The sequence below is a fragment of the Salvelinus namaycush genome, chromosome 21 (assembly GCF_016432855.1).
Source record: "Salvelinus namaycush isolate Seneca chromosome 21, SaNama_1.0, whole genome shotgun sequence".
Classification (NCBI taxonomy): Eukaryota; Metazoa; Chordata; class Actinopteri; order Salmoniformes; family Salmonidae; genus Salvelinus; species Salvelinus namaycush.
This window is the reverse complement of record NC_052327.1, coordinates 55,833,207-55,855,367: the sequence shown is the minus strand read 5'-3', so window position 1 is coordinate 55,855,367 and position 22,161 is coordinate 55,833,207. Positions and strand designations below refer to the sequence as shown.

Here is a 22,161-nt window from a genome sequence, read left to right as displayed (position 1 = left end):
GGAATCATGGAATGCTGCTGAGTCACTCAATGAAAACACTAGCAATTATTTCTCTCCCTCACTGCCCTTCACTGTGCTGCGGCCTGACCTCTCTCTCAACCAGAGATTTGTATTTGTATTTATTATGGATCCCCATTAGTTCCTGCCAAGGCAGCAGCTACTCTTCCTGGGGTTTATTATGGATCCCCATTAGTTCCTGTCAAGGCAGCAGCTACTCTTCCTGGGGTTTATTATGGATCCCCATTAGGTCCTGCCAAGGCAGCAGCTACTCATCCTGGGGTTTATTATGGATTCCCATGAGTTCCTGCCAAGGCAGCAGCTACTCTTCCTGGGGTTTATTATGGATCCCCATTAGTTCCTGCCAAGGCAGCAGCTACTCTTCCTGGTGTTTATTATGGATCCCCATTAGTTCCTGCCAAGGCAGCTGCTAATCTTCCTGGGGATTATTATGGATCCCCATTAGTTCCTGCCAAGGCAGCAGCTACTCTTCCTGGGGTTTATTATGGATCCCCATTAGTTCCTGCCAAGGCAGCTGCTACTCTTCCTGGGGATTATTATGGATCCCCATTAGTTCCTGCCAAGGCAGCTGCTACTCTTCCTGGGGTTTATTATGGATCCACATTAGTTCCTGCCAAGGCAGCATCTACTCATCCTGGGGTTTATTATGGATCCCCATTAGTTCCTGCCAAGGCAGCAGCTACTCTTCCTGGGGTTTATTATGGATCCCCATTAGTTCCTGCCAAGGCAGCAGCTACTCTTCCTGGGGTTTATTATGGATCCCCATTAGTTCCTGCCAAGGCAGCAGCTACTCTTCCTGGGGTTTATTATGGATCCCCATTAGTTCCTGTCAAGGCATCAGCTACTCTTCCTGGGGTTTATTATGGATCCCCATTAGTTCCTGCCAAGGCAGCTGCTACTCTTCCTGGGGTTTATTATGGATCCCCATTAGTTCCTGCCAAGGCAGCAGCTACTCTTCCTGGGGTTTATTATGGATCCCAATTAGTTCCTGCAAAGGCAGCAGCTACTCTTCCTGGGGTTTATTATGGATCCCCATTAGTTCCTGCCAAGGCAGCAGCTACTCTTCCTGGGGTTTATTATGGATCCCCATTAGTTCCTGCCAAGGCAGCTGCTACTCTTCCTGGGGTTTGTTATAGATCCCCATTAGTTCCTGCCAAGGCAGCAGCTACTCTTCCTAGGGTTTATTATGGATCCCCATTAGTTCCTGCCAAGGCAGCAGCTACTCTTCCTGGGGTTTATTATGGATCCCCATTAGTTCCTGCCAAGGCAGCAGCTACTCTTCCTGGGGTTTATTATGGATCCCCATTAGTTCCTGCCAAGGCAGCTGCTACTCTTCCTGGGGATTATTATGGATCCCCATTAGTTCCTGCCAAGGCAGCTGCTACTCTTCCTGGGGTTTATTATGGATCCACATTAGTTCCTGCCAAGGCAGCATCTACTCATCCTGGGGTTTATTATGGATCCCCATTAGTTCCTGCCAAGGCAGCAGCTACTCTTCCTGGGGTTTATTATGGATCCCCATTAGTTCCTGCCAAGGCAGCAGCTACTCTTCCTGGGGTTTATTATGGATCCCCATTAGTTCCTGCCAAGGCAGCAGCTACTCTTCCTGGGGTTTATTATGGATCCCCATTAGTTCCTGTCAAGGCATCAGCTACTCTTCCTGGGGTTTATTATGGATCCCCATTAGTTCCTGCCAAGGCAGCTGCTACTCTTCCTGGGGTTTATTATGGATCCCCATTAGTTCCTGCCAAGGCAGCAGCTACTCTTCCTGGGGTTTATTATGGATCCCAATTAGTTCCTGCAAAGGCAGCAGCTACTCTTCCTGGGGTTTATTATGGATCCCCATTAGTTCCTGCCAAGGCAGCAGCTACTCTTCCTGGGGTTTATTATGGATCCCCATTAGTTCCTGCCAAGGCAGCTGCTACTCTTCCTGGGGTTTGTTATAGATCCCCATTAGTTCCTGCCAAGGCAGCAGCTACTCTTCCTGGTGTTTATTATGGATCCCCATTAGTTCCTGCCAAGGCAGCTGCTACTCTTCCTGGGGTTTATTATGGATCCCCATTAGTTCCTGCCAAGGCAGCTGCTACTCTTCCTGGGGTTTATTATGGATCCCCATTAGTTCCTGCCAAGGCAGCAGCTACTCTTCCTGGGGTTTATTATGGATCCCCATTAGTTCCTGCCAAGGCAGCAGCTACTCTTCCTGGGGTTTATTATGGATCCCCATTAGTTCCTGCCAAGGCAGCTGCTACTCTTCCTGGGGTTTATTATGGATCCCCATTAGTTCCTGCCAAGGCAGCAGCTACTCTTCCTGGGGTTTATTATGGATCCCCATTAGTTCCTGCCAAGGCAGCAGCTACTCTTCCTGGGGTTTATTATGGATCCCCATTAGTTCCTGTCAAGGCAGCTGCTACTCTTCCTGGGGTTTATTATGGATCCCCATTAGTTCCTGCCAAGGCAGCAGCTACTCTTCCTGGGGTTTATTATGGATCCCCATTAGTTCCTGCCAAGGCAGCTGCTACTCTTCCTGGGGTTTATTATGGATCCCCATTAGTTCCTGCCAAGGCAGCAGCTACTCTTCCTAGGGTTTATTATGGATCCCCATTAGTTCCTGCCAAGGCAGCTGCTACTCTTCCTGGGGTTTATTATGGATCCCCATTAGTTCCTGCCAAGGCAGCAGCTACTCTTCCTGGGGTTTATTATGGATCCCCATTAGTTCCTGCCAAGGCAGCAGCTACTCTTCCTGGGGTTTATTATGGATCCCCATTAGTTCCTGTCAAGGCAGCTGCTACTCTTCCTGGGGTTTATTATGGATCCCCATTAGTTCCTGCCAAGGCAGCAGCTACTCTTCCTGGGGTTTATTATGGATCCCCATTAGTTCCTGTCAAGGCAGCAGCTACTCTTCCTGGGGTTTATTATGGATCCCCATTAGTTCCTGTCAAGGCAGCAGCTACTCTTCCTAGGGTTTATTATGGATCCCCATTAGTTCCTGCCAAGGCAGCAGCTACTCTTCCTGGGGTTTATTATGGATCCCCATTAGTTCCTGCCAAGGCAGCAGCTACTCTTCCTGGGGTTTATTATGGATCCCCATTAGTTCCTGCCAAGGCAGCTGCTACTCTTCCTGGGGTTTATTATGGATCCCCATTAGTTCCTGCCAAGGCAGCTGCTACTCTTCCTGGGGTTTATTATGGATCCCCATTAGTTACTGCCAAGGCAGCAGCTACTCTTCCTGGGGTTTATTATGGATCCCCATTAGTTCCTGCCAAGGCAGCAGCTACTCTTCCTGGGGTTTATTATGGATCCCCATTAGTTCCTGTCAAGGCAGCAGCTACTCTTCCTGGGGTTTATTATGGATCCCCATTAGTTCCTGCCAAGGCAGCAGCTACTCTTCCTGGGGTTTATTATGGATCCCCATTAGTTCCTGCCAAGGCAGCTGCTACTCTTCCTGGGGTTTATTATGGATCCCCATTAGTTACTGCCAAGGCAGCAGCTACTCTTCCTGGGGTTTATTATGGATCCCCATTAGTTCCTGCCAAGGCAGCAGCTACTCTTCCTGGGGTTTATTATGGATCCCCATTAGTTCCTGTCAAGGCAGCAGCTACTCTTCCTGGGGTTTATTATGGATCCCCATTAGTTCCTGTCAAGGCAGCAGCTACTCTTCCTGGGGTTTATTATGGATCCCCATTAGGTCCTGCCAAGGCAGCAGCTACTCATCCTGGGGTTTATTATGGATTCCCATGAGTTCCTGCCAAGGCAGCAGCTACTCTTCCTGGGGTTTATTATGGATCCCCATTAGTTCCTCCCAAGGCAGCAGCTACTCTTCCTGGTGTTTATTATGGATCCCCATTAGTTCCTGCCAAGGCAGCTGCTAATCTTCCTGGGGATTATTATGGATCCCCATTAGTTCCTGCCAAGGCAGCAGCTACTCTTCCTGGGGTTTATTATGGATCCCCATTAGTTCCTGCCAAGGCAGCTGCTACTCTTCCTGGGGATTATTATGGATCCCCATTAGTTCCTGCCAAGGCAGCTGCTACTCTTCCTGGGGTTTATTATGGATCCACATTAGTTCCTGCCAAGGCAGCATCTACTCATCCTGGGGTTTATTATGGATCCCCATTAGTTCCTGCCAAGGCAGCAGCTACTCTTCCTGGGGTTTATTATGGATCCCCATTAGTTCCTGCCAAGGCAGCAGCTACTCTTCCTGGGGTTTATTATGGATCCCCATTAGTTCCTGCCAAGGCAGCAGCTACTCTTCCTGGGGTTTATTATGGATCCGCATTAGTTCCTGTCAAGGCATCAGCTACTCTTCCTGGGGTTTATTATGGATCCCCATTAGTTCCTGCCAAGGCAGCTGCTACTCTTCCTGGGGTTTATTATGGATCCCCATTAGTTCCTGCCAAGGCAGCAGCTACTCTTCCTGGGGTTTATTATGGATCCCAATTAGTTCCTGCAAAGGCAGCAGCTACTCTTCCTGGGGTTTATTATGGATCCCCATTAGTTCCTGCCAAGGCAGCAGCTACTCTTCCTGGGGTTTATTATGGATCCCCATTAGTTCCTGCCAAGGCAGCTGCTACTCTTCCTGGGGTTTGTTATAGATCCCCATTAGTTCCTGCCAAGGCAGCAGCTACTCTTCCTAGGGTTTATTATGGATCCCCATTAGTTCCTGCCAAGGCAGCAGCTACTCTTCCTGGGGTTTATTATGGATCCCCATTAGTTCCTGCCAAGGCAGCAGCTACTCTTCCTGGGGTTTATTATGGATCCCCATTAGTTCCTGCCAAGGCAGCTGCTACTCTTCCTGGGGATTATTATGGATCCCCATTAGTTCCTGCCAAGGCAGCTGCTACTCTTCCTGGGGTTTATTATGGATCCACATTAGTTCCTGCCAAGGCAGCATCTACTCATCCTGGGGTTTATTATGGATCCCCATTAGTTCCTGCCAAGGCAGCAGCTACTCTTCCTGGGGTTTATTATGGATCCCCATTAGTTCCTGCCAAGGCAGCAGCTACTCTTCCTGGGGTTTATTATGGATCCCCATTAGTTCCTGCCAAGGCAGCAGCTACTCTTCCTGGGGTTTATTATGGATCCCCATTAGTTCCTGTCAAGGCATCAGCTACTCTTCCTGGGGTTTATTATGGATCCCCATTAGTTCCTGCCAAGGCAGCTGCTACTCTTCCTGGGGTTTATTATGGATCCCCATTAGTTCCTGCCAAGGCAGCAGCTACTCTTCCTGGGGTTTATTATGGATCCCAATTAGTTCCTGCAAAGGCAGCAGCTACTCTTCCTGGGGTTTATTATGGATCCCCATTAGTTCCTGCCAAGGCAGCAGCTACTCTTCCTGGGGTTTATTATGGATCCCCATTAGTTCCTGCCAAGGCAGCTGCTACTCTTCCTGGGGTTTGTTATAGATCCCCATTAGTTCCTGCCAAGGCAGCAGCTACTCTTCCTGGTGTTTATTATGGATCCCCATTAGTTCCTGCCAAGGCAGCTGCTACTCTTCCTGGGGTTTATTATGGATCCCCATTAGTTCCTGCCAAGGCAGCTGCTACTCTTCCTGGGGTTTATTATGGATCCCCATTAGTTCCTGCCAAGGCAGCAGCTACTCTTCCTGGGGTTTATTATGGATCCCCATTAGTTCCTGCCAAGGCAGCAGCTACTCTTCCTGGGGTTTATTATGGATCCCCATTAGTTCCTGCCAAGGCAGCTGCTACTCTTCCTGGGGTTTATTATGGATCCCCATTAGTTCCTGCCAAGGCAGCAGCTACTCTTCCTGGGGTTTATTATGGATCCCCATTAGTTCCTGCCAAGGCAGCAGCTACTCTTCCTGGGGTTTATTATGGATCCCCATTAGTTCCTGTCAAGGCAGCTGCTACTCTTCCTGGGGTTTATTATGGATCCCCATTAGTTCCTGCCAAGGCAGCAGCTACTCTTCCTGGGGTTTATTATGGATCCCCATTAGTTCCTGCCAAGGCAGCTGCTACTCTTCCTGGGGTTTATTATGGATCCCCATTAGTTCCTGCCAAGGCAGCAGCTACTCTTCCTAGGGTTTATTATGGATCCCCATTAGTTCCTGCCAAGGCAGCTGCTACTCTTCCTGGGGTTTATTATGGATCCCCATTAGTTCCTGCCAAGGCAGCAGCTACTCTTCCTGGGGTTTATTATGGATCCCCATTAGTTCCTGCCAAGGCAGCAGCTACTCTTCCTGGGGTTTATTATGGATCCCCATTAGTTCCTGTCAAGGCAGCTGCTACTCTTCCTGGGGTTTATTATGGATCCCCATTAGTTCCTGCCAAGGCAGCAGCTACTCTTCCTGGGGTTTATTATGGATCCCCATTAGTTCCTGTCAAGGCAGCAGCTACTCTTCCTGGGGTTTATTATGGATCCCCATTAGTTCCTGTCAAGGCAGCAGCTACTCTTCCTAGGGTTTATTATGGATCCCCATTAGTTCCTGCCAAGGCAGCAGCTACTCTTCCTGGGGTTTATTATGGATCCCCATTAGTTCCTGCCAAGGCAGCAGCTACTCTTCCTGGGGTTTATTATGGATCCCCATTAGTTCCTGCCAAGGCAGCTGCTACTCTTCCTGGGGTTTATTATGGATCCCCATTAGTTCCTGCCAAGGCAGCAGCTACTCTTCCTGGGGTTTATTATGGATCCCCATTAGTTCCTGTCAAGGCAGCAGCTACTCTTCCTGGGGTTTATTATGGATCCCCATTAGGTCCTGCCAAGGCAGCAGCTACTCATCCTGGGGTTTATTATGGATTCCCATGAGTTCCTGCCAAGGCAGCAGCTACTCTTCCTGGGGTTTATTATGGATCCCCATTAGTTCCTGCCAAGGCAGCAGCTACTCTTCCTGGTGTTTATTATGGATCCCCATTAGTTCCTGCCAAGGCAGCTGCTAATCTTCCTGGGGATTATTATGGATCCCCATTAGTTCCTGCCAAGGCAGCAGCTACTCTTCCTGGGGTTTATTATGGATCCCCATTAGTTCCTGCCAAGGCAGCTGCTACTCTTCCTGGGGATTATTATGGATCCCCATTAGTTCCTGCCAAGGCAGCTGCTACTCTTCCTGGGGTTTATTATGGATCCACATTAGTTCCTGCCAAGGCAGCATCTACTCATCCTGGGGTTTATTATGGATCCCCATTAGTTCCTGCCAAGGCAGCAGCTACTCTTCCTGGGGTTTATTATGGATCCCCATTAGTTCCTGCCAAGGCAGCAGCTACTCTTCCTGGGGTTTATTATGGATCCCCATTAGTTCCTGCCAAGGCAGCAGCTACTCTTCCTGGGGTTTATTATGGATCCCCATTAGTTCCTGTCAAGGCATCAGCTACTCTTCCTGGGGTTTATTATGGATCCCCATTAGTTCCTGCCAAGGCAGCTGCTACTCTTCCTGGGGTTTATTATGGATCCCCATTAGTTCCTGCCAAGGCAGCAGCTACTCTTCCTGGGGTTTATTATGGATCCCAATTAGTTCCTGCAAAGGCAGCAGCTACTCTTCCTGGGGTTTATTATGGATCCCCATTAGTTCCTGCCAAGGCAGCAGCTACTCTTCCTGGGGTTTATTATGGATCCCCATTAGTTCCTGCCAAGGCAGCTGCTACTCTTCCTGGGGTTTGTTATAGATCCCCATTAGTTCCTGCCAAGGCAGCAGCTACTCTTCCTAGGGTTTATTATGGATCCCCATTAGTTCCTGCCAAGGCAGCAGCTACTCTTCCTGGGGTTTATTATGGATCCCCATTAGTTCCTGCCAAGGCAGCAGCTACTCTTCCTGGGGTTTATTATGGATCCCCATTAGTTCCTGCCAAGGCAGCTGCTACTCTTCCTGGGGATTATTATGGATCCCCATTAGTTCCTGCCAAGGCAGCTGCTACTCTTCCTGGGGTTTATTATGGATCCACATTAGTTCCTGCCAAGGCAGCATCTACTCATCCTGGGGTTTATTATGGATCCCCATTAGTTCCTGCCAAGGCAGCAGCTACTCTTCCTGGGGTTTATTATGGATCCCCATTAGTTCCTGCCAAGGCAGCAGCTACTCTTCCTGGGGTTTATTATGGATCCCCATTAGTTCCTGCCAAGGCAGCAGCTACTCTTCCTGGGGTTTATTATGGATCCCCATTAGTTCCTGTCAAGGCATCAGCTACTCTTCCTGGGGTTTATTATGGATCCCCATTAGTTCCTGCCAAGGCAGCTGCTACTCTTCCTGGGGTTTATTATGGATCCCCATTAGTTCCTGCCAAGGCAGCAGCTACTCTTCCTGGGGTTTATTATGGATCCCAATTAGTTCCTGCAAAGGCAGCAGCTACTCTTCCTGGGGTTTATTATGGATCCCCATTAGTTCCTGCCAAGGCAGCAGCTACTCTTCCTGGGGTTTATTATGGATCCCCATTAGTTCCTGCCAAGGCAGCTGCTACTCTTCCTGGGGTTTGTTATAGATCCCCATTAGTTCCTGCCAAGGCAGCAGCTACTCTTCCTGGTGTTTATTATGGATCCCCATTAGTTCCTGCCAAGGCAGCTGCTACTCTTCCTGGGGTTTATTATGGATCCCCATTAGTTCCTGCCAAGGCAGCTGCTACTCTTCCTGGGGTTTATTATGGATCCCCATTAGTTCCTGCCAAGGCAGCAGCTACTCTTCCTGGGGTTTATTATGGATCCCCATTAGTTCCTGCCAAGGCAGCAGCTACTCTTCCTGGGGTTTATTATGGATCCCCATTAGTTCCTGCCAAGGCAGCTGCTACTCTTCCTGGGGTTTATTATGGATCCCCATTAGTTCCTGCCAAGGCAGCAGCTACTCTTCCTGGGGTTTATTATGGATCCCCATTAGTTCCTGCCAAGGCAGCAGCTACTCTTCCTGGGGTTTATTATGGATCCCCATTAGTTCCTGTCAAGGCAGCTGCTACTCTTCCTGGGGTTTATTATGGATCCCCATTAGTTCCTGCCAAGGCAGCAGCTACTCTTCCTGGGGTTTATTATGGATCCCCATTAGTTCCTGCCAAGGCAGCTGCTACTCTTCCTGGGGTTTATTATGGATCCCCATTAGTTCCTGCCAAGGCAGCAGCTACTCTTCCTAGGGTTTATTATGGATCCCCATTAGTTCCTGCCAAGGCAGCTGCTACTCTTCCTGGGGTTTATTATGGATCCACATTAGTTCCTGCCAAGGCAGCAGCTACTCTTCCTGGGGTTTATTATGGATCCCCATTAGTTCCTGCCAAGGCAGCAGCTACTCTTCCTGGGGTTTATTATGGATCCCCATTAGTTCCTGTCAAGGCAGCTGCTACTCTTCCTGGGGTTTATTATGGATCCCCATTAGTTCCTGCCAAGGCAGCAGCTACTCTTCCTGGGGTTTATTATGGATCCCCATTAGTTCCTGTCAAGGCAGCAGCTACTCTTCCTGGGGTTTATTATGGATCCCCATTAGTTCCTGTCAAGGCAGCAGCTACTCTTCCTAGGGTTTATTATGGATCCCCATTAGTTCCTGCCAAGGCAGCAGCTACTCTTCCTGGGGTTTATTATGGATCCCCATTAGTTCCTGCCAAGGCAGCAGCTACTCTTCCTGGGGTTTATTATGGATCCCCATTAGTTCCTGCCAAGGCAGCTGCTACTCTTCCTGGGGTTTATTATGGATCCCCATTAGTTCCTGCCAAGGCAGCTGCTACTCTTCCTGGGGTTTATTATGGATCCCCATTAGTTACTGCCAAGGCAGCAGCTACTCTTCCTGGGGTTTATTATGGATCCCCATTAGTTCCTGCCAAGGCAGCAGCTACTCTTCCTGGGGTTTATTATGGATCCCCATTAGTTCCTGTCAAGGCAGCAGCTACTCTTCCTGGGGTTTATTACGGATCCCCATTAGTTCCTGCCAAGGCAGCAGCTACTCTTCCTGGGGTTTATTATGGATCCCCATTAGTTCCTGCCAAGGCAGCTGCTACTCTTCCTGGGGTTTATTATGGATCCCCATTAGTTACTGCCAAGGCAGCAGCTACTCTTCCTGGGGTTTATTATGGATCCCCATTAGTTCCTGCCAAGGCAGCAGCTACTCTTCCTGGGGTTTATTATGGATCCCCATTAGTTCCTGTCAAGGCAGCAGCTACTCTTCCTGGGGTTTATTATGGATCCCCATTAGTTCCTGCCAAGGCAGCAGCTACTCTTCCTGGGGTTTATTATGGATCCCCATTAGTTCCTGCCAAGGCAGCAGCTACTCTTCCTGGGGTTTATTATGGATCCCCATTAGTTCCTGCCAAGGCAGCTGCTACTCTTCCTGGGGTTTATTATGGATCCCCATTAGTTCCTGCCAAGGCAGCAGCTACTCTTCCTGGGGTTTATTATGGATCCCCATTAGTTCCTGCCAAGGCAGCAGCTACTCTTCCTGGGGTCCAAACACATTAAGGCTTACATTACATATAATGTAATTACATTACATATAAAACAAAAGATAAGAGTACATCATATAACATTATTACACCACTACATATCTACAACACAAAATGTATAATACCACCACTACAATACAACATGTATAATACCACCACTACAATACAACATGTATAATACCACCACTACAATACAACATGTATAATACCACCACTACAATACAACATGTATAATACCACCACTACAATACAACATGTATAATACCACCACTACAATACAACATGTATAATACCACCACTACATATCTACAATACAACATGTATAATACCACCACTACAATACAACATGTATAATACCACCACTACATATCTACAATACAACATGTATAATACCACCACTACATATCTACAATACAACATGTATAATACCACCACTACAATACAACATGTATAATACCACCACTACAATACAACATGTATAATACCACCACTACACATCTACAATACAACATGTATAATACCACCACTACACATCTACAATACAACATGTATAATACCACCACTACACATCTACAATACAACATGTATAATACCACCACTACATATCTACAATACAACATGTATAATACCACCACTACATATCTACAATACAACATGTATAATACCACCACTACATATCTACAATACAACATGTATAATACCACCACTACATATCTACAATACAACATGTATAATACCACCACTACATATCTACAATACAACATGTATAATACCACCACTACATATCTACAATACAACATGTATAATACCACCACTACATATCTACAATACAACATGTATAATACCACCACTACACATCTACAATACAACATGTATAATACCACCACTACATATCTACAATACAACATGTATAATACCACCACTACAATACAACATGTATAATACCACCACTACACATCTACAATACAACATGTATAATACCACCACTACACATCTACAATACAACATGTATAATACCACCACTACATATCTACAATACAACATGTATAATACCACCACTACATATCTACAATACAACATGTATAATACCACCACTACACATCTACAATACAACATGTATAATACCACCACTACATATCTACAATACAACATGTATAATACCACCACTACATATCTACAATACAACATGTATAATACCACCACTACATATCTACAATACAACATGTATAATACCACCACTACATATCTACAATACAACATGTATAATACCACCACTACAATACAACATGTATAATACCACCACTACAATACAACATGTATAATACCACCACTACATATCTACAATACAACATGTATAATACCACCACTACATATCTACAATACAACATGTATAATACCACCACTACATATCTACAATACAACATGTATAATACCACCACTACATATCTACAATACAACATGTATAATACCACCACTACATATCTACAATACAACATGTATAATACCACCACTACATATCTACAATACAACATGTATAATACCACCACTACACATCTACAATACAACATGTATAATACCACCACTACAATACAACATGTATAATACCACCACTACATATCTACAATACAACATGTATAATACCACCACTACATATCTACAATACAACATGTATAATACCACCACTACACATCTACAATACAACATGTATAATACCACCACTACACATCTACAATACAACATGTATAATACCACCATACAGCAATATTACAATGTACTGTACGTGTGTAGAATGCGTGTGTCTGTACCTGTGTGTGTCTCTTCACAGATTTCACAACACACTGTGTGCCCTCAGGCCCCTACTCCACCACTACCACATATCTACAGTACAAAAATCCATGTGTACGTGTGTATAGTGGGTATGTTATCGTATGTTATATGTGTAACGGATGTGAAATGGCTAGCTAGTTAGCGGGTACGTGCTAATAGCGTTTCAATCAGTTACGTCACTTGCTCTGAAACCTAGAAGTAGTGTTTCCCCTTGCTCTGCAAGGGCCGCGGCTTTTGTGGAGCGATGGGTAACGACGCTTCGTGGGTGACCGTTGTTGATGTGTGCAGAGGGTCCCTGGTTCGCGCCCGAGGTCGGGGCCAGGGGACGTACTAAAGTTATACTGTTACATATGCGTGTGTCTGTATCTGTGTGTGTGTGTCTCTTCACAGTCCCCGCTGTTCCATAAGGAGTATTTATCTGTTTTTTAAAAATCTGATTTTACTGCTTGCCTCAGTTACCTGATGTGAAATAGAGTTCCATGTAGTCATGGTTCTATGTCAGGGGTGAGCAATTCTAGTCCTTGAAGGCCTGATTGGTGTCACAGTATTGCACCCAGCTAACACACCTGAGTCCAATAATCACCTAATCATGATCTTCAGTTTAGAATGTAATTTGATTCATCAGCTGTGTTTGCTAGGGGATGGGGGAAAAGTGTGCCACCAATCAGGCCCTCGAGGACTGGAGTTGCCCACCCCTGCTCTATGTACTGTGTGCCTCCCATAGTCTGTTCTGGACTTAGGGGACTGTGAAGAGACCTCTGGTGGCATGTCTTGTTGGGTATACATGGATGTCCAAGCTGTGTGATAGTAGTTTAAACAGACAGATTGGTGTATTCAGCTTGTCAACACTTTTTACAAAACAAGTAGTGATGAAGTCAATCTCTCTGCCACTTTGAGCCATGAGAGATTGACATGCATATCATTAATGTTAGCTCTCCGTGTATATTTAAAGCCCAGCCATGCTGCCCTGTTCTGAGCCAATTCAATTTTTCTAAGTCCGTCTTGGTGGCACCTGACCAAACGACTGAACAGTAGTCCAGGAGTGCCAAAACTAGGGCCTGTAGGACCTGCCTGGTTGATAGTGTTGTTAAGAAAGTAGAAATTAGGGCCTGTAGGACCTGCCTTGTTGATAGTGTTGTTAAGAAGGTAGAGACTAGGGCCTGTAGGACCTGCCTTGTTGATAGTGTTGTTAAGAAGGTAGAAACTAGGGCCTGTAGGACCTGCCTTGTTGACAGTGTTGTTAAGAAGGTAGAGACTAGGGCCTGTAGGACCTGCCCTGTTGACAGTGTTGTTAAGAAGGTAGAGACTAGGGCCTGTAGGACCTGCCCTGTTGATAGTGCTGTTAAGAAGGTAGAAACTAGGGCCTGTAGGACCTGCCTTGTTGACAGTGCTGTTAAGAAGGTAGAAACTAGGGCCTGTAGGACCTGCCTTGTTGATAGTGCTGTTAAGAAGGTAGAAACTAGGGCCTGTAGGACCTGCCTTGTTGACAGTGTTGTTAAGAAGGTAGAAACTAGGGCCTGTAGGACCTGCCTTGTTGACAGTGTTGTTAAGAAGGTAGAGACTAGGGCCTGTAGGACCTGCCCTGTTGACAGTGTTGTTAAGAAGGTAGAGACTAGGGCCTGTAGGACCTGCCCTGTTGATAGTGCTGTTAAGAAGGTAGAAACTAGGGCCTGTAGGACCTGCCTTGTTGACAGTGCTGTTAAGAAGGTAGAAACTAGGGCCTGTAGGACCTGCCTTGTTGATAGTGCTGTTAAGAAGGTAGAAACTAGGGCCTGTAGGACCTGCCTTGTTGACAGTGTTGTTAAGAAGGTAGAAACTAGGGCCTGTAGGACCTGCCTTGTTGACAGTGTTGTTAAGAAGGTAGAGACTAGGGCCTGTAGGACCTGCCCTGTTGACAGTGTTGTTAAGAAGGTAGAGACTAGGGCCTGTAGGACCTGCCCTGTTGATAGTGCTGTTAAGAAGGTAGAAACTAGGGCCTGTAGGACCTGCCTTGTTGACAGTGCTGTTAAGAAGGTAGAAACTAGGGCCTGTAGGACCTGCCTTGTTGATAGTGTTGTTAAGAAGGTAGAAACTAGGGCCTGTAGGACCTGCCCTGTTGATAGTGCTGTTAAGAAGGTAGAAACTAGAGCCTGTAGGACCTGCCTGGTTGACAGTGTTGTTAAGAAGGTAGAGACTAGGGCCTGTAGGACCTGCCTTGTTGATAGTGTTGTTAAGAAGGTAGAGCAACACTTTATTATGGACAGACTTCTCCCCATCTTAGATACATGTTTTGACCATGACAGTTTACAATCCAAGGTTACACCAAGCAGTTTAGTCTCCTCAACCTGCTCAATTTCCACATTATTTATTACAAGATTTAGTTGAGGTTTAGGGTTTAGTGAATGATTTTTACCAAATACAATGCTTTTAGTTTTTTAAATATTTAGGACTAATTTATTCCTTGCCACCCCTTCTGAAAAGAACTGCAGTTCTTTGTTGTGTTGCAGTCATTTCAGTCACTGTAGTAGCTGACATGTATAGTGTTGAGTCATCTGCATACATAGACACTCTGGCTTTACTCAGCCAGTAGCATATCGTTGGTAAAGTTTGAAAAAAGTAAGGGGGCCTAAACAGCTGCCCTGGGGAATTCCTGATTCTACCTGGATTATGTTGGAGAGGCTTCCATTAAAAAACACCCTCTGTGTTCTGTTAGACAGGTAACTCTTTATCCACATTATAGCAGGGGGTGTAAAGCCACAACACAACAAGTTTTTCCAGCAGCAGACTATGGTCGATAATGTCAAATGCCGCACTGAAGTCTAACAAAACAGCCCCCACAATGTTTTTTTTGCATACATTTCTCTCAGCCAATGATCACCAACCTGTAGCCATATTATTTCAACAGTATTTAACATGAGATCCTCTCTAAGCTTTACAGAAATGTGGCTCTGAATATAGACCACAACACCGCCTCCATTGGCATTTATGTCTTTTCTGTAGATGTTATAACAATGTATTGCTACAACCTGTATCATAAAAGGTATTATCTAAGTAGAGTTTCAGAGATAGTCAGAATGTGAATAACCTCTCTAATCTCTCTCTGTATTCACTGTCTCTCTAACAGCTCACTTTAACCTCTATCTCTCTAACCTCTCTCTATCTCTTTAATTTCTGTCTCTCGAACCTCTCTCTAACCTCTCTCTAATATATCTAACCTCTCTCTCTAACCTCTGTCTCTAATCTCTCTCACCTCTCAGCCCTTTCTCTCTATCTCTCTCTCCAATCTCTCTAAACTCTCTCTCCAATCTCTCTAACCTCTCTCTCCGATCTCTCTAATCTCTAACCTCTCTCTCCAATCTCTCTAACCTCTCTCTCCAATCTCTCTAACCAATCTCTCTAACCTCTCTAATCTCTAACCTCTCTCTCCAATCTCTCTAACCTCTCTAATCTCTAACCTCTCTCTCCAATCTCTCTAACCTCTCTCTCCAATCTGTCTAACCTCTCTAATCTCTAACCTCTCTCTCCAATCTCTCTAACCTCTCTCTCCAATCTCTCTAACCAATCTCTCTAACCTCTCTAATCTCTAACCTCTCTCTCCAATCTCTCTAACCTCTCTAATCTCTAACCTCTCTCTCCAATCTCTCTAACCTCTCTCTCCAATCTGTCTAACCTCTCTAATCTCTAACCTCTCTCTCCAATCTCTCTAACCTCTCTCTCCAATCTCTCTAACCTCTCTCTCTCTAACAATCTCTCTAACCTCTCTATCCATCTCTAATCTCTCTCTCTCTAACCTCTCTCTCCAATCTCTCTAACCTCTCTCTCTCTAACCAATCTCTCTAACCTCTCTATCCATCTCTAATCTCTAACCTCTCTCTCTCTAACCTCTCTATCCATCTCTAATCTCTAACCTCTCTAACCTCTCTCTATCTAACCAATCTCTAATCTCTAACCTCTCTCTCTCTAACCTCTCTCTCCAATCTCTCTAACCTCTCTCTCTCTAACCTCTCTCTCTAACCAATCTCTCTAACCTCTCTATCCATCTCTAATCTCTAACCTCTCTCTCTCTAACCTCTCTCTCCAATCTCTCTAACCTCTCTCTCTCTAACCAATCTCTCTAACCTCTCTCTCTCTAACCAATCTCTCTAACCTCTCTATCCATCTCTAATCTCTAACCTCTCTCTCTCTAACCTCTCTCTCCAATCTCTCTAACCAATCTCTCTAACCTCTCTAACCTCTCTAATCTCTAACCTCTCTCTCCAATCTCTCTAACCTCTCTCTCCAATCTCTCTAACCAATCTCTCTAACCTCTCTAATCTCTAACCTCTCTCTCCAATCTCTCTAACCTCTCTAATCTCTAACCTCTCTCTCCAATCTCTCTAACCTCTCTCTCCAATCTGTCTAACCTCTCTAATCTCTAACCTCTCTCTCCAATCTCTCTAACCTCTCTCTCCAATCTCTCTAACCTCTCTCTCTCTAACAATCTCTCTAACCTCTCTATCCATCTCTAATCTCTCTCTCTCTAACCTCTCTCTCCAATCTCTCTAACCTCTCTCTCTCTAACCAATCTCTCTAACCTCTCTATCCATCTCTAATCTCTAACCTCTCTCTCTCTAACCTCTCTATCCATCTCTAATCTCTAACCTCTCTAACCTCTCTCTATCTAACCAATCTCTAATCTCTAACCTCTCTCTCTCTAACCTCTCTCTCCAATCTCTCTAACCTCTCTCTCTCTAACCTCTCTCTCTAACCAATCTCTCTAACCTCTCTATCCATCTCTAATCTCTAACCTCTCTCTCTCTAACCTCTCTCTCCAATCTCTCTAACCTCTCTCTCTCTAACCAATCTCTCTAACCTCTCTCTCTCTAACCAATCTCTCTAACCTCTCTATCCATCTCTAATCTCTAACCTCTCTCTCTCTAACCTCTCTCTCCAATCTCTCTAACCAATCTCTCTAACCTCTCTATCCATCTCTAATCTCTAACCTCTCTCTCTCCAATCTCTCTAACCTCTCTCTCAATCTCTCTAACCTCTCTCTCTCTAACCAATCTCTCTAACCTCTCTCTCTAACCAATCTCTCTAACCTCTCTATCCAATCTCTCTAACCTCTCTATCCATCTCTAATCTCTAACCTCTCTCTCCAATCTCTCTAACCTCTCTCTCTCTAACCAATCTCTCTAACCTCTCTCTCTCTAACCAATCTCTCTAACCTCTCTATCCAATCTCTCTAACCTCTCTATCCATCTCTAATCTCTAACCTCTCTCTCTCTAACCTCTCAGCCCTTTCTCGCTATCTCTCCAATCTCTAACCTCACTCTCTAACTGCTGTCTCTAATCTCTCTCTCTCTCTCTCAACTCTCTCTCTACCTTCTGTCTTATGTAACCATACCAAATGTAACATATCATACTAATTGGACTGTCCTCAGATTTACGTTTACTATGTTACGTCTAGTCTATGAGACCAGGCTGGGTATTCTGCTCTAGACAAACACTGACTCAAACCCTACTGGATTTTATTATTATTATTACGCATTATAATATCCAGCGTGTCATCATAATGTTATAATTGAATGTAGTACTGTAACAGTGTTCTGACATTGGCTGTATAATAAATTCATAACCATGAAAACTGTGAAATATGTTTCTGCACATTCCAAGAATGTTGTTCATTTTGTGATATCCTTATAAAAACAGCATACCATTGAGTGTGTGTGTGTGTGTGTGTGTGTGTGTGTGTGTGAATGAAATGTAGACAGTTCTCTGCAAAGAAGTTGCATACAGCATCAGCCATAGAAATTGCATCATGGCACAAGTTAGGCATCTCATAACACAGATCCAGTAATGTGATCATAGAGGATTATTGGGAAACCAAATAGCATTCTGGGTGTTCCTGTCCTGGGCTGGACCCAGACAAATCTTAATGGACGTCAGGGTATCAGTGTAGGTGGCTGAGACCTTGGATAATACACATTATACTCATTCAGTCTATGGATAATACACATTATATTCATTCAGTCTATGGATAATACCATTATATTCATTCAGTCTATGGATAATACACATTATATTCATTCAGTCTATGGATAATACACATTATACTCATTCAGTCTATGGATAATACCATTATACTCATTCAGTCTATGGATAATACCATTATATTCATTCAGTCTATGGATAATACACATTATATTAATTCAGTCTATGGATAATACACATTATACTCATTCAGTCTATGGATAATACCATTATACTCATTCAGTCTATGGATAATACCATTATTGTCACGATCGTCATAATAAGCGGACCAAGGCGCAGCGGGATATGAGGACATCTTCTTTTATTAAAGATGGCGAAACACGAAACGAACACTTTTACAAAACAACAAACGACCGTGAAGCTATAAACGTAAGTGCATACACAAGCTACAAACGTTCAACATAGACAATTACCCACAAACACCTAAAGCCTATGGCTGCCTTAAATATGGCTCCCAATCAGAGACAACAATAAACAGCTGTCTCTGATTGAGAACCAAATCAGGCAACCATAGACTTTCCTAAACACCTACACTGAACACAACCCCATACATACTAAAAACCCCTTAAACAATACACACACCCTAAACTAGACAAAACACACAAACATCCCCCATGTCACACCCTGACCTAACTAAACTAATAAAGAAAATCAATATAACAGAGGCCAGGGTGTGACAATTATACTCATTCAGTCTATGGATAATACACATTATATTCATTCCAAAGGACTGAATAAACTCATGATATTATTCCTTTTAAAATTATAATTGTATAAACTATGACAAAACATTTGTTTTTGTTTTCAATCGATAAAAGGAATACAAATTTTAGGCATATATAAAATACATAAATGACAAGTTCAAGCAGATTTAGCTTCTTTAAAACATGTACAGTGCCTTTATTATTGAAGTATGCCCACTTAGTTCACGCTAGCAAAAAGGAGCTTCTGAAAATGATTTGTGAGCTCCTGAAAATGGTTTGTGAGCGTCTGAAAATGGTTTGTGAGCTTCAGAAAATGGTTTGTGAGCGTCTGAAAATGGTTTGTGAGCTTCAGAAAATGGTTTGTGAGCGTCTGAAAATGGTTTGTGAGCTTCTGAAAATGGTTTGTGAGCGTCTGAAAATGGTTTGTGAGCGTCTGAAAATGGTTTGTGAGGGTCTGAAAATGGTTTGTGAGCTTCTGAAAATGGTTTGTGAGCGTCTGAAAATGGTTTGTGAGCGTCTGAAAATGGTTTGTGAGGGTCTGAAAATGGTTTGTGAGCTTCTGAAAATGGTTTGTGAGCGTCTGAAAATGCATTTAAACAATGTTTGTCTCGTTTATGTCAGTGCATGTGTTAATGTCATTATGCATTTTCATTTTTACAACTGTAATAACTTTTCAAAGCTGTCTCCTCATTTACAGTTTATATTCCAGCCACTCATAAAAGGAACCAACCACAACAACTACACAGCTAGTTCAGCCATTTTAAAATGGCATTGAAACACACGCACAAACACAAACGCTCAAACACACACGCTCAAACACACACGCTCAAATACACACGCTCAAACACACACGCTCACACGCTTGCTCACACACACACGCTCAAACACACACGCTCACACATGCGCTAACACGCATGCACGTGCGCTCACACGTTTGCTCACACACACACGCTCAAACACACATGCACACGCACGCTCAAGCTCACGCACACATACACAATCTCACACAGACACGCTCACACGCGCACACTCACACAGACACACACACACTGAAAATATGAAATGTCTGACATTTGATGAAAACTTACAGTTAGATAAGAAAACAACAACAGCTATTCTGTGTGATAAAATAAAAAGCATTTGAAGTTATTCATATGAGGTTCATTAAAAGTTGCAGCAGCAGCTGAGTTATAGGTTCTTCTGCAAAACAAGTGGACTGACTAACTGACTCCGCACACAGGCAGCTTGGTGGCAGAGAAATGTTTACTGGGTCTTTTGTTTAAAAAAATACAAAGAGAAGGATTCTAGTCAACTACTCTGAAGGAATATTTTTGAATAATCTGCCTAAATATTTGCATATTGAGTTTATTTGTTTATGCATTTTGACACTGTCCACTGTAAGCTATATTGAAGAAGAATACTTATCCTACCAACATTGGGCATAAGACTACTGTGTGAAGCCATGGCTATAGTAGGCTATACTCAATAGGGCAGTGATCAAGCTTTTTCCTAAACTCTGAAGTTTAATAAAGAAATAGAAATCACAATAGATGTATTGTTGAAAAAAGTAAGTGTATTATCGTTTATTCTAACTATTATTATTCTAAATATTTAATAAGTTTACAGCAAAATGCGATAATATATTTGGGGATGAATGGTAAATGCACGTATTAAAATAACACACACAAATAAAACGGTATGCTGGAGTATCAATGAATGGTATGCAATTAATCAACAGTCCTATGCGTCTTCCACTCACCCTCGTCAAAGCAACTCTTCTATCCGGGCCGTTACCGTCCTCTCGTTCCGTCTCTTTGCTCCTCAGTGCGTTCTATATTCATGCTTTTCTAGCCTACCCTACGGTCTGTCGCTGAAAACAGTGGGTAGGATCAGACAATGCATATATCTGTCTCTCAAAAAACCTGTACCCAAGTCGCTGCTGCACCGCCGATAGAAGGGAAGTTTATGATCAGTCATGCTGGACTGGGTGGGAATGTTATGCTGCTCTCTCTCTCTCCCCCTCTCTCCCTCTCTCTCTCTCCCTACACTCCTGACTCCAATCTGACATTGGAGAAACTCGTTCGTGCGCAAGATGTGCAATTAGATAGATGTTTAAGAGGAAGTCTATTAAATTGGCCCAGGCATTGTGTAGTTTTAATTATTGCAATTGCTCGAGTCAATACACTGAAAGTTACACAATACAGAGACTAGATTTAGATTGGACTAGATTTGTTCGTCTACAATCTACACACATATTCAGTAATAACAATTTTTAAAGTGAAAACTCACATGGGGAAATAATTTTATTCTCGAAGGACAATACATGTGCTTTATTCTATTATATCGGGCAGGTTGTATGATTTACATAACTTTTATTTTGAATGTAATAGCTTTTATTTTGAAGTGACTGTGACGCGTTCCCCCCATAACCGAAAGTTCACTCCAGAACACCACCTTGTGGGTGTCCACTAATTACCACAGCCACAATGTCTGACACTAAATCGTAACAATTCATTAAAACAAAAATTTGCTTTTTGTTATGCATAAGGTTAGCAGTGGGGTTAAGGTTAGATTTAAATGCAACATTTAAGAAGATAAATTGTGGAAATAGGCGGGGTTTATGACTTTGTGGCTGTGTTAACTAGTTACAACCCAATTTGTGGCGGAAAGAAGAGAGAACGAGGACAAATTGTCACACAAGTTGTTAAAACACAAAACTTTTCAGAACAAACTTTACAATTATTTCAAACAACATTTTAACATTTCCAAAGACAACAAATGTGAATACGACACCGGAACCTCACGTGCAGATATTCTAAGAGCCGATAGCGCCACATGGAGGCTGTTCTAAAGAACTTGTAGAGGACCGTGAAGCTACTCGCCTTGTCGCAAACCGAGTAGTGGAACAATCCCAGGACAGAGCCTTTCAATGGACTCAGTACGAACACCTCCACGCAAGGTTCAACTCAAACACAGCCATCGTGGAGATATTGGAAAAACAACTACAGGCAACCAACGAAAGCTTACGAGCAATTGTTCAAGGATAATAAAACGGATATCACGTTCTCTGACCGGTAGCAGTGTCAACTCTTGCTGCTCGTGGGATTACAAAAGAACGCATCGGACCCAAGCTTTTCGACACTTCTAGTTCCAGAACGGTTGGAGCGAAATCGAAAGATGCCACAAGTCATTGTACTGAGCTCATTGAAATCAAATCAAGTCTTGAGTGCCGTTAGTTTGAA

General features: G+C 44.1%; 1 protein-coding gene across 1 annotated transcript in view; it reads right to left on the bottom strand.

Annotated features, from left to right (window-relative positions):
- Positions 1-20,929, bottom strand: part of LOC120065989 (growth arrest-specific protein 2-like) — a 51,771-nt gene extending 30,842 nt beyond the window's left edge. Inside the window, exon 1 of the mRNA XM_039017028.1 lies at positions 20,679-20,929. The gene's annotated coding sequence lies outside the window, so the exon portion shown is untranslated. The remainder of the gene's footprint in view (positions 1-20,678) is intronic.
- Positions 20,930-22,161: the final 1,232 nt, after the last annotated feature.